Source organism: Pocillopora damicornis, chromosome 10 (genome assembly GCF_964200805.1).
Source record: "Pocillopora damicornis chromosome 10, jaPocDami1.2, whole genome shotgun sequence".
In the NCBI taxonomy this organism is placed as follows: Eukaryota; Metazoa; Cnidaria; class Anthozoa; order Scleractinia; family Pocilloporidae; genus Pocillopora; species Pocillopora damicornis.
Window position 1 is genome coordinate 12,460,088 of NC_142679.1, and position 12,286 is coordinate 12,472,373.

Here is a 12,286-nt window from a genome sequence, read left to right on the forward strand (position 1 = left end):
ATCGAGCTCTTGTCGTCGCTAGTTCCCGAGAAATCCGGTTGGGTCACAGAACTTTACAGATATCACGATATCAAATCCATCTGCTGCTACAATCAGACTTCAGCAAGGTACTAACAAATGATTTAATTGTATCGGATATAAAATGTGCCATTAATAGCAAAGTTTGTATCATTAAGTACCGGTTAATGGTCCATGTTTGTGTAACTAAGTCACTATGCGGTTGTGTGATTTTAGAACGTGGTTCATGATGGCTCGCGAATGAAGCAAATACTTACAATTCCATTACACGTTTGAAGATTGAAATAACACGCATAGAGCAGACACAAAAGGTGCAACCAAGTTCAGATATCGACCGTTTGAGCTAGAAAAGGAATAAATAGTGTTATCCTTAATAATAGCCCAGTCTGAAGTCCATAAATGCACTTTCCAAAATGAAAAATTAAGCAGGAGAGTCAGACACAGCCAATACTCAATTGCTCCTCAAGCAGAGTATCTAGTAGAACATTGGCCGGGAATTACGTGTAATGCAGCCTGTAGCTGGAAAAATTGAACCATAGCTCTGCAGTAAATATAAAATGACAAGGTATTTAACAAAATTTTATGACACGAACCGAAAGCGGAAATGGTTTTAGGTAAAAAAAAGTCCCTTGCTTCTGTTGTCATCAATGGAAATTTTTTAAGAATTCACTAAGCTCCTGTTACCTCTCGGTTTTTAATGCAAACAAAGTACTTCTCAATGAGGTTAACCGATCGCCGTAAGACGGCCAAACATTTAGCCCGTAGGCGTAAAAATTGCCAAATTTTAACCGATGGTCGTGAAAAAAGTCGACTGTTAAAAAATTTCTGTTGAATGGCCAAAATTGTAATAGTTGGTCGTAAAAGCCATCACCCCATTAGACCCCCCATGAGGCAAACAGAGTGATGCGCTCATGGTGACTCGCTTCACAAACGGGTTCCTTTCTTGTGTACAATATCGCCTGCGCACAAAATCTTTCTTCCTAAAATTTAAAAGAAGGCATTGGAAGACTATTAAGCTCTTGATTCGTGCTGAAACCCAGAGCAACTCCAACGAATCCGTTTGATGAAGACGTAAGATCCAAGTCGTCTGTGATCTTAAACTGATCTTATGAGAGAATTATGTACAATCGGCCCATTACATCAGAGTGTCCAATTGCCTCCAAAAACACTAAGGGTTCGGTATCTATTTCTACAAATGGTTCATATAAAACAAAGATTCCAAGGATTAGCTTGGTATGTCACATCAATAGACACGTCCGTTTTTTTTTTCTTCTCACGTCCGTCAATGTACATTCAAACGATTACAGGTAGCACACTCGCAATTATTTTGAAAACTTTTCTCCCGCAGGGAAGGGTTTCTGTGTGAACATGAGTGCAAATTACAAATATTGTTGTCTGGAAACATTTGGTAACCTTCAAAAGCGGAAGATTATATTCCTTTGAACCGAAGACCGAATATTAAACAGATGACTTGAAAGCAGGCAATGTTGTCTATAGATGCAACGGTTAAACCAAATCAGACTACAATATCAATGCAGCTACGCTTGGAAGACGGAGCTTGTTTTTAGCGGAATCCCTATTAACTTTGAAACTTTCGCTGCCGCAACCGCTTTACTCTTCAACCTGTGCATGATTGTCTTTGTTGAATTACGTTATCCGTGACAAAAACTTGCTGTCTCCTAAAAGGAGACAGAATGAAGAATGCCCCTGTCTCAGGGAAGATGGGCCATCCCTTAAATGGGATTTTATCATCCTAATTATTGCCTTTATCTAGAGGGGATCCCTATATTCCTTATTTTTCACGATTTGCTTTGTTTGTGAAGAAGCCACAAAAGCTATATCCTCAGAACGGAGCATATTCCTTTGTATGTGTTTTCTTCTTTTTCTTGTGAGTTAACTTCTCCAACGATTTATCGTTTAGTAATATCAAAATTTGGACTGACCAGACTTCTGTTAAACTCCAAAACGTTTTTAAGGTGGATGTATGCACAATCAAAATCTGCGACCCTTGAAATTCGTCTTCAATTTAAACATTGTTTCCATTATCTTCTCCTTTGAAGAGAATTTGAACCTAAGCTTTGCTTTACATAGCTCATGACCCTCTGTCTCTGAATAATCTTGGACAATAGAGTAGGAATTCTTTTTTGTCTTATAGTGATCATCCAACTATAGAAACAAATCTTTCAAATGTCATACAACTTTAAATTTTGCTAAGTTTCGATTTATGTCCGCAGGCTTTGTGAATGTCGAAATCTTCAAGCAAAAAGACAGCTAACCGTGGAAGTTGGACCAGGGGACTAGTCTTCTACACAGGATCAAAATATTATCACCTTAGTCATGACTCCCTCAAAGAGCAATGAGCGAACATTAAGGCATTGACGACTTTGAGGAACTACGACAAATGGAACTTTAAAAAACACCTCTGAGTGACTGGCAACGTACCCAGCTTGTTTGGAGCAATCAGTTATAAGATCACGTTCTTGGTGGTGGACCATTGAGCGAAAAAATGAAAACCTTCTCCTTCAAAGGAACCGTAAGTATAAAGTGGTCAGAGAATGTTACGAAGGATTCCCCAGAAACACTCCAGTAAACGAAATAAAATGTGGTAATTGTAAAGGAACAATGAACGATTTTATTGAGTTTCTCCATCGCAAGGCAGAGCTAAAGACTAAATACGATTTCGTGCTTAGTAGTTGTAAAATATTCGCAAACGGTGTTTTAAATGAATTTGTGATAAAGCGCACGGTCAAAAGAACATGCTATATTTTTTGAACAGTGACACTTCAAATGAAGAGCTACTTTAAAGTCATGTAGGAATTATTTTCTATAGCTGTTTGACTGAACTTTTTTTCGACGTCAATTAGAACCAACAGTCTGGTCTCTTAAAGATCGCTGGTATCCAAGCAACTGCCACTCGATAATCGCTGCAATCGTTTCGGGCGAGATTTCTTACGCTTTGGATGAATTTTTACAAATATTTTAGAAACCCATAACCCTTTAACTCCCATGAGTAACCAAGAGAGAATTTCTCCTTACAATATCAATTCAATACCAAGCAGATATGTGATGCGAATAATACTGATCCAATACCAAATTCTCCAAACTATCATCACACGAACTATTTGGCAGATGTTAAGGAGAATTACCAACAAGATCTTGGGAGTTAAGGGGATAATCAAGAATTTCATAGCTTTGTCCGTTTTTGGACCAATCTTTAGAGTAATTCCTGGTCGCAGCTCATTCATGTTTTTTGTTCACGTTTTAACTTTTTCATGTTTCTGTGTAACTAATCATCAAAATACAACTGACTGTGCTCATCTATGGTTTACACCAGCCATTCAAAATCAATAGCTGATTGTTTTTTAACAAGGTAATAAAATAATTGTTAGTAGCGATCTTTATCGTCGTTGTCTGTCGTGCCTCATTCTTTTTCAATAGTGGATCAAAAGTCCATCAGTAGAAACTACTTGCCATCTAGCTCTTATTTGAGCTATCTCCTCTGTTGCCTCCAGGCTTTAAGAAGATCTTTGTTGACATCTTGTTCCTCTGACGCCTGCATTTACAAAAAATACAATAACGGATAATTAAAATTTTACAAAATCTATCAAGGCTGGCTACAGTTCAGGTACTGAACGTTTGAGTTTTAAAAGAGATTGAAATATATCGAGGGCCTGACTTTTACAAGATTTAAAGCTCCGTCTTTGGTTGGAAGATCATATAAAATTTTTAAGAGCACATTTAAATATTTATATAGCAAAGATACACCGAGAACTGAGTGACAGTTGAAACGTTTCATTCTATACATATTAAAAAATTTGGTAAGATATGCCGGGTCGATGCTTAATCTTGTTTGCAGCATCAGAGCAAGTTGCATAAACATCTAACAAGAAGCTTTAGACTAATTGACAGCGAACAGATCCAGATTTCCTAGTTACGTTCGGGTTAGTTCATTGAAAATCATAGGTGCGACATAAACAAAATCCTAACGTTTTCGAGCAAAGGTGGCAATGAATAAATATTTACGAATGAGAGTGAATAGCATCTAATTTCTCCTTACAATAGTAACACATTACAGTCAAGAGGGCGGTAGAGAAAATGATCATCACCAAAGAAGCTCTTTTATAGTTGTTCAACAAATTCTCCTCGTCAGCACCCTTAAAAAGGTATTAAGAACAGTATGAACAAGATGCAGTTTATAATTTTCTTACCTAAGAAAGCTGAAAGAAAAGTTCAAACCCAAACTAAACACATAAAAACATTTAGTTGATTTAACAATCTAAGGCAACTCAGGTCGTAACTTTTAGAATAGCATTTTCGCCAGCATTTTGTAATTTCATGTTCCCTTTGTCCTCTTCCTAGTAGCAGCTACCGATTTGGATTTAATAAAAGTTTTATATGAATTTTCTTAATTAAGGAAGCTGACAAAATAGTTCAAACCCTTTATCTCTATAGAGTTTAGATCTTGCTCGATCTTCTAAGCCTTTAAAGTAGTCTAGGAGTTATTTCTCTCCACATTATCCCAGTAAGAAGAAGCATAGAGGGCTGGGATAAATCAGCGCTCTTTAGGTGACCATTTAATTTGAGAAATGATTGGAAGAAAGTGTAGGAAAGGTGACGGCGAAAATTGGGAATCATTACCGTTTCACCAAGATCGGGAGTTTTCTGTCCAGTTGTCAATGCCACCTTGATCGAAAGGGCAGACTCTAGACTTCTTTATTAAAATGGGTACAATCTTTCTTCTTACCATTATTTTTGTTGTTGTTTACAATACTTGATATGATTCGTATATTACTCACTTATTTGTATTGGCCTCGGAAGGTACGGAGAAAAAATCACAAAGGTGAAAAACGATTTGATCTGAAAGGGAAAATTTGATTGAAGAAAACCTGTAATCCGGTCTGGCTGTATAGGGGGGGTCCCAATGAGGTTCATGAGTCAGCCGTCAAAGGGCTTAAATATTCAACATCAACCGTCAAACAATTTCTCTCTACTTTAGCCGCTTGTTAACAACAGTTTTAGAAACTTTAGAATGGTAAACTAGTCTTACAAAAAGATGCTCAGTCTATCGTCATTTTCACTGCTTTTCGCCTCTAACATAACTTGTCTTTGTACACGCCTTTACACAACATTCTTTCGACAAAATTACGACTGAGATCACGCTTACTCGAGTGTCTTAAAAGCTATCGTGAAATTTCTTATCAAGAGTTTTCGCCATCATCTTTCGAGGGAATCATTAAATTATTCCCTTGGGATCAAAGACGCTTTTGTCTTTGATCTTTGTTTAATATGCTTAAAATAGGCGAAGGACTAATGCATGAGGTACTAACGGACTAACGAAACAATTAAAAGAAAGAGAATATCAAAAGTGCGAGATACAATCAAATAAAAGAGAATTCTAAAAATGTGCAAGAAAGTAAGGTAACAATCCCGTGAGAGAGAATCCTGAAAGCCCGCGAGATAACAACGTAACACTATAATAAAAGGGAATCCTAAAAGTGCGGGTGGTACTGAGTCAGACGTAACAATCCGATGAAATTTAGAATCCTAAAAGCGCACGAGATAGATATCTTGTATTCGAATGAAGGAGAATCCTAAAAGTGAGATATTAACGTAACAAGCCAATGAAAGAGATTTGTCAAAAAGCGCAAAAAATTAACGTAGCAATCCAATGAAAGAGAATCCCTTTAATTGTAGGTCCACATCAGCCTCATGGCTGTCACTTTTGTAACCTGCATCACTAAATAAAATGATTGACTGATTGATCGTAAAAATGTGTAAGGCACTACCGTAACAGTCATTATTCATTACTGAAAAAAGACAGAACGCCTTAACATATATTATGGCTCATAGAAATAAATTTCCTTATGACCGTCAACCGTCAAAGGCCCTGAAATTTGACCGCCGACCGTCAAGGACCTCAATAATGAACCGTCTACTTTCAAAATCGAAAAATAAGAACCGTCAACCGTCACAGCTACCCACATCCCCCTTCCCTTCCTCATCATCTAACTCCGTTAACTCAGTACAATTAAACAATGATCCTCAGTCACAGTGACACCTTTTTTTCTGACAAACTGTTTCTATCAAATTTTATTCGAAACAACATGGAATGATGTTCCTTGAAAAAAAATATTTTAACATTTTCTCTCTTTACTCACAATTTTGCGAAGATGGATATAACTTATTTTTATTTTGCATTTTCGTTTCCAGATTCCACTTACTATTCCCTATGCAAAATGCCTCCATCCTCTTTCTGGTGACATTCCCAGAGTTTCTTTTCTTTCCACCTCACTGGTACGAGATTGGAAGTTGAATGTCATGCGCAAAGGCTCTTAATGCCAGCGGGGTAATTTGCATAGTTGCAACGCGGAAATCCTAGATTGACGTTTGGCGATCTAACTCTTCATCTTTAACATATGTTACTTTTATGTCCTCGTGCTATATTAGTCATTGTTTGGTATATATCATATTCAAGGCTGGGAAAGTTGTTCTGTCTAATTTGATAATTTGAACTGCTTCTTAACATTTTCCTTGAAGTCAAGATCAAGTCAGGCGGATATTATCGAGCTCTCGCCGTCGCTAGTTCCCGAGAAATCGAGTTGGGTCACAGAATTTCACAGATATCAAATCCATCTGCCTCTACAATCAGACTTCAGCCAGGTAGTAACACATATTTAATTCTGTCGGATATAAAGTGTACCTTCAATAGCAGAGCAGGCCTGATAGCAGAGGTTGTATCATTAAATGGTTAATGGTTCGTGTTTGTGTAACTAATACCCCATTCACACCAGCAAAACATGTTTTGTTAAACTGGTTTTCATTGAATGAAAATTATAAACAGAGAACTGAAAAACTTGATTTTCCATTGGATTCAAGTACTTGCTAACTTGCATTTCCAATGTGCTACATTCAAGTAAAAAATATTCGGTTAAATAGTTTCTATGAAGAAAAAAAAAATTAAACTGTGTTTAACAAAACAACTTTTAAACATGTTTAAGCTTTGGTGTGAATGGGGCATAAGTAACCTAAGTATGCGGTTGTGTGATTTTAGAACGTGGTTCATGATGGCTCGTGAATGAAGCAAATGCTTAGAATTCCTTTACAAATTTGAAGATTGAATTGATAGTCTTCCAAAGGCTTCTTCTAAAGGAAGACTTTGTGTGCAGGTGATATCGTACACACGAAAGGAACCCGTTTGTGAAAGGAGTCATCATGCGCGCATCAGTCTGCATGTTTGCCTCATTGAGGGTCTCATGGGATGATGGCTTTTACGGCTAACATTTATAATAAATAACGGCGCCTGGCATTTTCACAAAGCTTTGTTTGGTTCTTCTGTTGCTACTTGCCGACTTGCTTGCTCCGAAATTTCACTTTCAATTAACGAAAAAAATGCTAGAGAGAAGTCCCGGAAAAGGTCTGACCTTTTGCACAATTTGCCAGATGGCTTGACAGCTTTAGCTCAGCTCTATGCTCTTAACTCTCATAGAGCACGCTCTTTCAACCAATGACAGCACGCGTTATATCCGAACTTTATTATAAATTTCTTTGAACCGAAGACTGGTTCCTCAATCCTCTGAGCTCCGAAATTTGTCTTTAGATGCAAAGATTAAACCAAAACAATCAAACCACAATATCAATACAGCCGCGTTGGCAAGACGGAGCTTGTTTTCAGCAGCAACATACTTCATTCTCATCTCTGTTAAACAGGTTCAAGTGACAAAACATCTACTGATTAAAATGGAAACTTTCGAAGCCGCAACCATTTTACTCATCAATCTGTACATGATTGTCTTTGTTGAACTGTGTTATCCGTGAATTATATTTTTGATCATTTCTTATGGTCAATTGCCTCCAAACTATAGCATGAGTGATTTTGAAAAAAAGGATTCTGACTGCCGCTCAGGTCTAGAAGAAGTCCTGATTGCGCTGGTTATTTCAAACAGATCTTCCAAAACATCTTGATATGTTTACGACATCTGTTAGATCTTGTAAGCTTCGTGATGTGTTTCTTCAGTTATATTAATTTTCTCTATACTAGATAGTACATTCCTCTCGTTGATTCTCTACCTCTGTAAGAGCTATTAGTTATTATAAAATCCTTCTTTCATCACTTTCTTCAACTACGGACACTTACTCCGACCACACAGGTGTGTCATATTGCCCTTCCTCTGAATGTACCATGTGAAAGAAAATGCGATTCACCGAATGCGATCGTACAGAAATAAATGCATTTGCTTTTGAAAATAAATGTCCACGTCTATCTACGAGTTACAAGATTACCTGTGAACCATTCTCTTCCAATTACGGAAACAACTTGTTTAGCACGGGCCTTGAGTACAAGTTTATTTGATGATTGTGACTTATCATAGAAGAAAATTATGCTTTCCTGGGAATATTAGAGCGTCAAAATGTCTTTTAGACAGGCAGCCGGTTTATACAGTTTAGAGCAAATCGAACTTTGCTGGTAAAAAAAATATACTCAATAAGATTCGACTTGCTAGTACTTGGATTTTCTATTCAAAGTTAAAAATGATGATGCTGACTCGTGCTGGCTTCGCTCGCCTCGTCATTCACGATTTTTATCCATCTGTTCATGAAACACCACTGACTCAATTCTCCCTTTGGGTTCCACCTCGCTATGTCCCTTTAGTATTCTAATGTGCCACTAATTTCATTCGCTGTTACGTATTTTCGTTTCTTAATTGTTCCTTTCGTTGCGGGGTTCTGAAACTTAGACATACGTCTTTAACCAGTCTTATCCTCTCATGCTCTAACTACAATGATACAGTGCAACAAAATAAATCACAGTTAATTTAAAGTTTGAATAAACAGATTTGATCTCAGCAGCAATTAAATATAGTGTAGTAAATGGTTCAGAATATTGACGTCCACTTATTATCATCTGTACATAAGTTCAACGAAATAAAAACCAACGCTTGTAGTCGTTATAAGATTTATGAACAATGTTGGCAATTTAAGAGATTTATAGCATCTAGGTCACTAACTCCAGACTTCTCAAACTCATTAGTTAATTATTCATAAGGTGATCATCCAACCGAGACACGCCAATTTCGTCACGTGCATGTTGTCTGAAACCCTGGTGAAACACTGCAATGACGCGCTATCCATGAGTTTCATATATTATCAAACTTTATGAGTGTGATAAAGCATCATACTGTAGTGAACTCCTTTCTTAATTTGAATGAAAACATGTGATTGATTGACAACATGTGAAAAACTCGTGAATATTTTCATTTTCTTTTATTCCTGAGGCGTGATTAAGAAGCGATTTTTTTTAAAACTCGTGCATCAGGTTTCAACACTCGAAAACAATAAAAACACTCGGCCTGCAGCCTCGTGCTTTCATCAGTTTTCTCGTGTTTGGAAACCCTGATGAAACCCTCGCACTCGTTTTTGAAATAGTACCACTCTTTTTGATGCTAAAATATTTTTCAAACGGAAAGTATACTTATATTTCCTGAAATGTAACCTTGAAAGACGAAGGAAATGAACAATTTACCAGATAAAGCAGACCAATTAATTCACCCTTTTAAGCCACTTGGTAATCGATGAGAATGACTTCTCAACCTGTGTCTGCAGGCTAATTTAGACAAACGGAACGTCGATACTGACGTCAAAAAGGAGTCGAAAATTTTGAACTCCAATCCACACATTACAGCGAAAGGGCAGACTCTAGACTTCTATATTAAAATGGATACTATCTCTATGATTACCATTATTTTTCTTGTTATGTACAATACTTGATATAATTCATATACTACTCACTTATTTTTATTGGCCTTAAAAATTTACCGTCAACTTTCAAAATCGAAAAATAAGAACCGTCAACCATCACAGCTACCCCCCTACCCCCCCTCCCTCATAAGGGTTATTCATATCATTATCTAACTAACAATTTTGCGAAGATGTATATAACTTATTTGTATTTTGCATTTTCCCTTCCAGATTCCATTTACCATTCCCCAACAAAATGCCTCCAATCTACTTTTGGTGACATTCCCAAATTCTCTATTCTTTCCACCCCACTGGAACGAGATTGGAAGTTGAATGTCACGCGCAAAGGCTCTTAATGCTGGCGGGGTAATTTGCATATAGTTCCAATGCGGAGAGCAGAAATTTTTTTTGGGATCACTTTCTGAAGGAGCTTAGATACCAGGCTCAATTGGGTAACCAAGCCTTCTGATGATTTGTTTACAATTTTATACTCACCTCCCCCGACTGGTTGAAGTGCGATTGGATGGGGACAGGGAAGGGAACATTTTTGTTACTTGCGCGAGAAAAAGCAAATGGGAAGTTATCTATTAACCCTATTTTTTTTTCATTTTCGCGTGAAAGAATATTACCTTATCTCGCTGCGCTCCGTTCAAATACGAATCTTCTGCCTTTCGCAAGAAGTGCACCTCGTCGAGTACAGGTCTTGAAAATGTATTCAATGTTAAAAGAAATCCTAGCAGGCAAAAAAAATTAACCTTTCGGTGAACTACGTAACTGAACCAAGTACTTTTTTTAACTGACCACAAAATTCGTCGTAAGTGTAGTAATCCGCTTATTTATTCTTGACATTAAGTTTATTTCGACTTAATAAAGCAATTGGTATCAATCATATGAAAATACTTATTTGACAACTTGATAATCTTGTTAGAATGTCCTGGGAAGTTGTACCTTTAAAGAAGCTACGTGTAAAATCTGTAAGGCCTTTTCACTCTTTATAGCGGTAAATTTATATTAACCGTGGAAGCTTTGCACTTCTTAGTCATTTGCTTGATTATTTTTTGACGCTGTTGTGTTGAGCATCCATCTGAAGTGTGCGTGTATGAGTGCTCAGGGTGCAAAGAGTGAAAACGGTACGCAAACCTAATAATTTCGACCCCTCCACCCCTCCCAGCTCCACCCTCTACAAAAATGAGTAGTTTCTGGACCATATTGACTTGAAATTTTACACTTGGCAATTCCTAAATTGACTGATGCCTCACACAAAAATTATTTTCATATCATATCTGTGCACCACTGAGGCCTTGCATTAATAAAAAGGCTATTCTGGTATGTTCCAATAATGACTCTGGGTCAGATGCATTTGCAACAAAGGATGGAAAAAATGAATTATTATTATTATTAACATTATTATCATTATTATTATTGTGTTACATACTCTTAACCAAATTTGAAACTTTACCACTCCCCTCCCCCAAAGCAGCTATGTGTAAACAATATAGGGCCCTTTTTAAAGTCCTCACAGTTTAATGCCTCAAGGCTTACTGGTTTGGCAGTTAGTGGAAAAGTAATAAAAGAAATACATTCAGTTGGATTTAAATGATTATAATTTAGATTTAAATATCAATTCCAACTGAGCAATGACTCACAATACAGAAAACAAGACATTGATTGCATTATATCAGGTGGCTTGATCCAAATGAGCCAAGACAGCTTTTTTTTGTTTTGTTTTGTACCTAATCATAAAAAAACCCCATATTCTGTAATTGTAAGTCATAAAGTGAAATTCAGTACTCCAACTATATTCAATAGACCTTACTGCAGTTATCAACACCACCTTGATGGGTTGGTAGGCAGGCATGACCTTGCAGTATTTGTATGAGAATCCAATGTCAAATAATCTTTGTCAATTATATTAGGTGGCTTGATCCAAATGAGCCAAGAACGCATTTTTGTTTTGTTTTGTACCTAATCATAAAAAAGCCCCATATTTTGTAGTAGTAAGTCATGGAGTGAAATTCAGTGCTTTAACTATATTCAATAGACCTTACTACAGTTTTCAACACCATCTTGATGGGTTGGTGGGCAGGCTTGACCTTGCAGTATTTGTATAAGAATTCAATGTCAAATAATTTTTGTGAAAAATTCTGTTATGATAAAAATATCAGAAATATGGCAAACGTAAGCAGCAGTTGTAAACGTTACAGGAAAAGGATTCTTCTGTAAAAGAATTTTCTTCTTTCAGACTAAAATTTCCTGAAAAAAAATAACAGACAATGCATGGAAAATCTATTACAAACAATAGGGCAAATTCAAGGACAGGTACAGCCATAGCCACTATGAAGTAAGAATCCCTACCACTCCCAAAATGCATTATCAGTTGCCTCAGATGTCCAGGCAGTCCAGGGAACAATTTAAACATTGACTCAGCTTTGTGTAATCATATTAATTGTTGCTAAGTGCATTATTTCATGACAACGTACTTCAACATGTTAGGTATACATATAGTATATACCAAAAAAGCAAATTATTTCTG

General features: G+C 36.8%; 1 protein-coding gene across 2 annotated transcripts in view; it reads right to left on the reverse strand.

Annotated features, from left to right (window-relative positions):
• Nucleotides 1-12,286, reverse strand: part of LOC113675841 (uncharacterized) — a 51,278-nt gene that overhangs the window by 15,685 nt on the left and 23,307 nt on the right. The gene's annotated exons all lie outside the window — the stretch shown is intronic.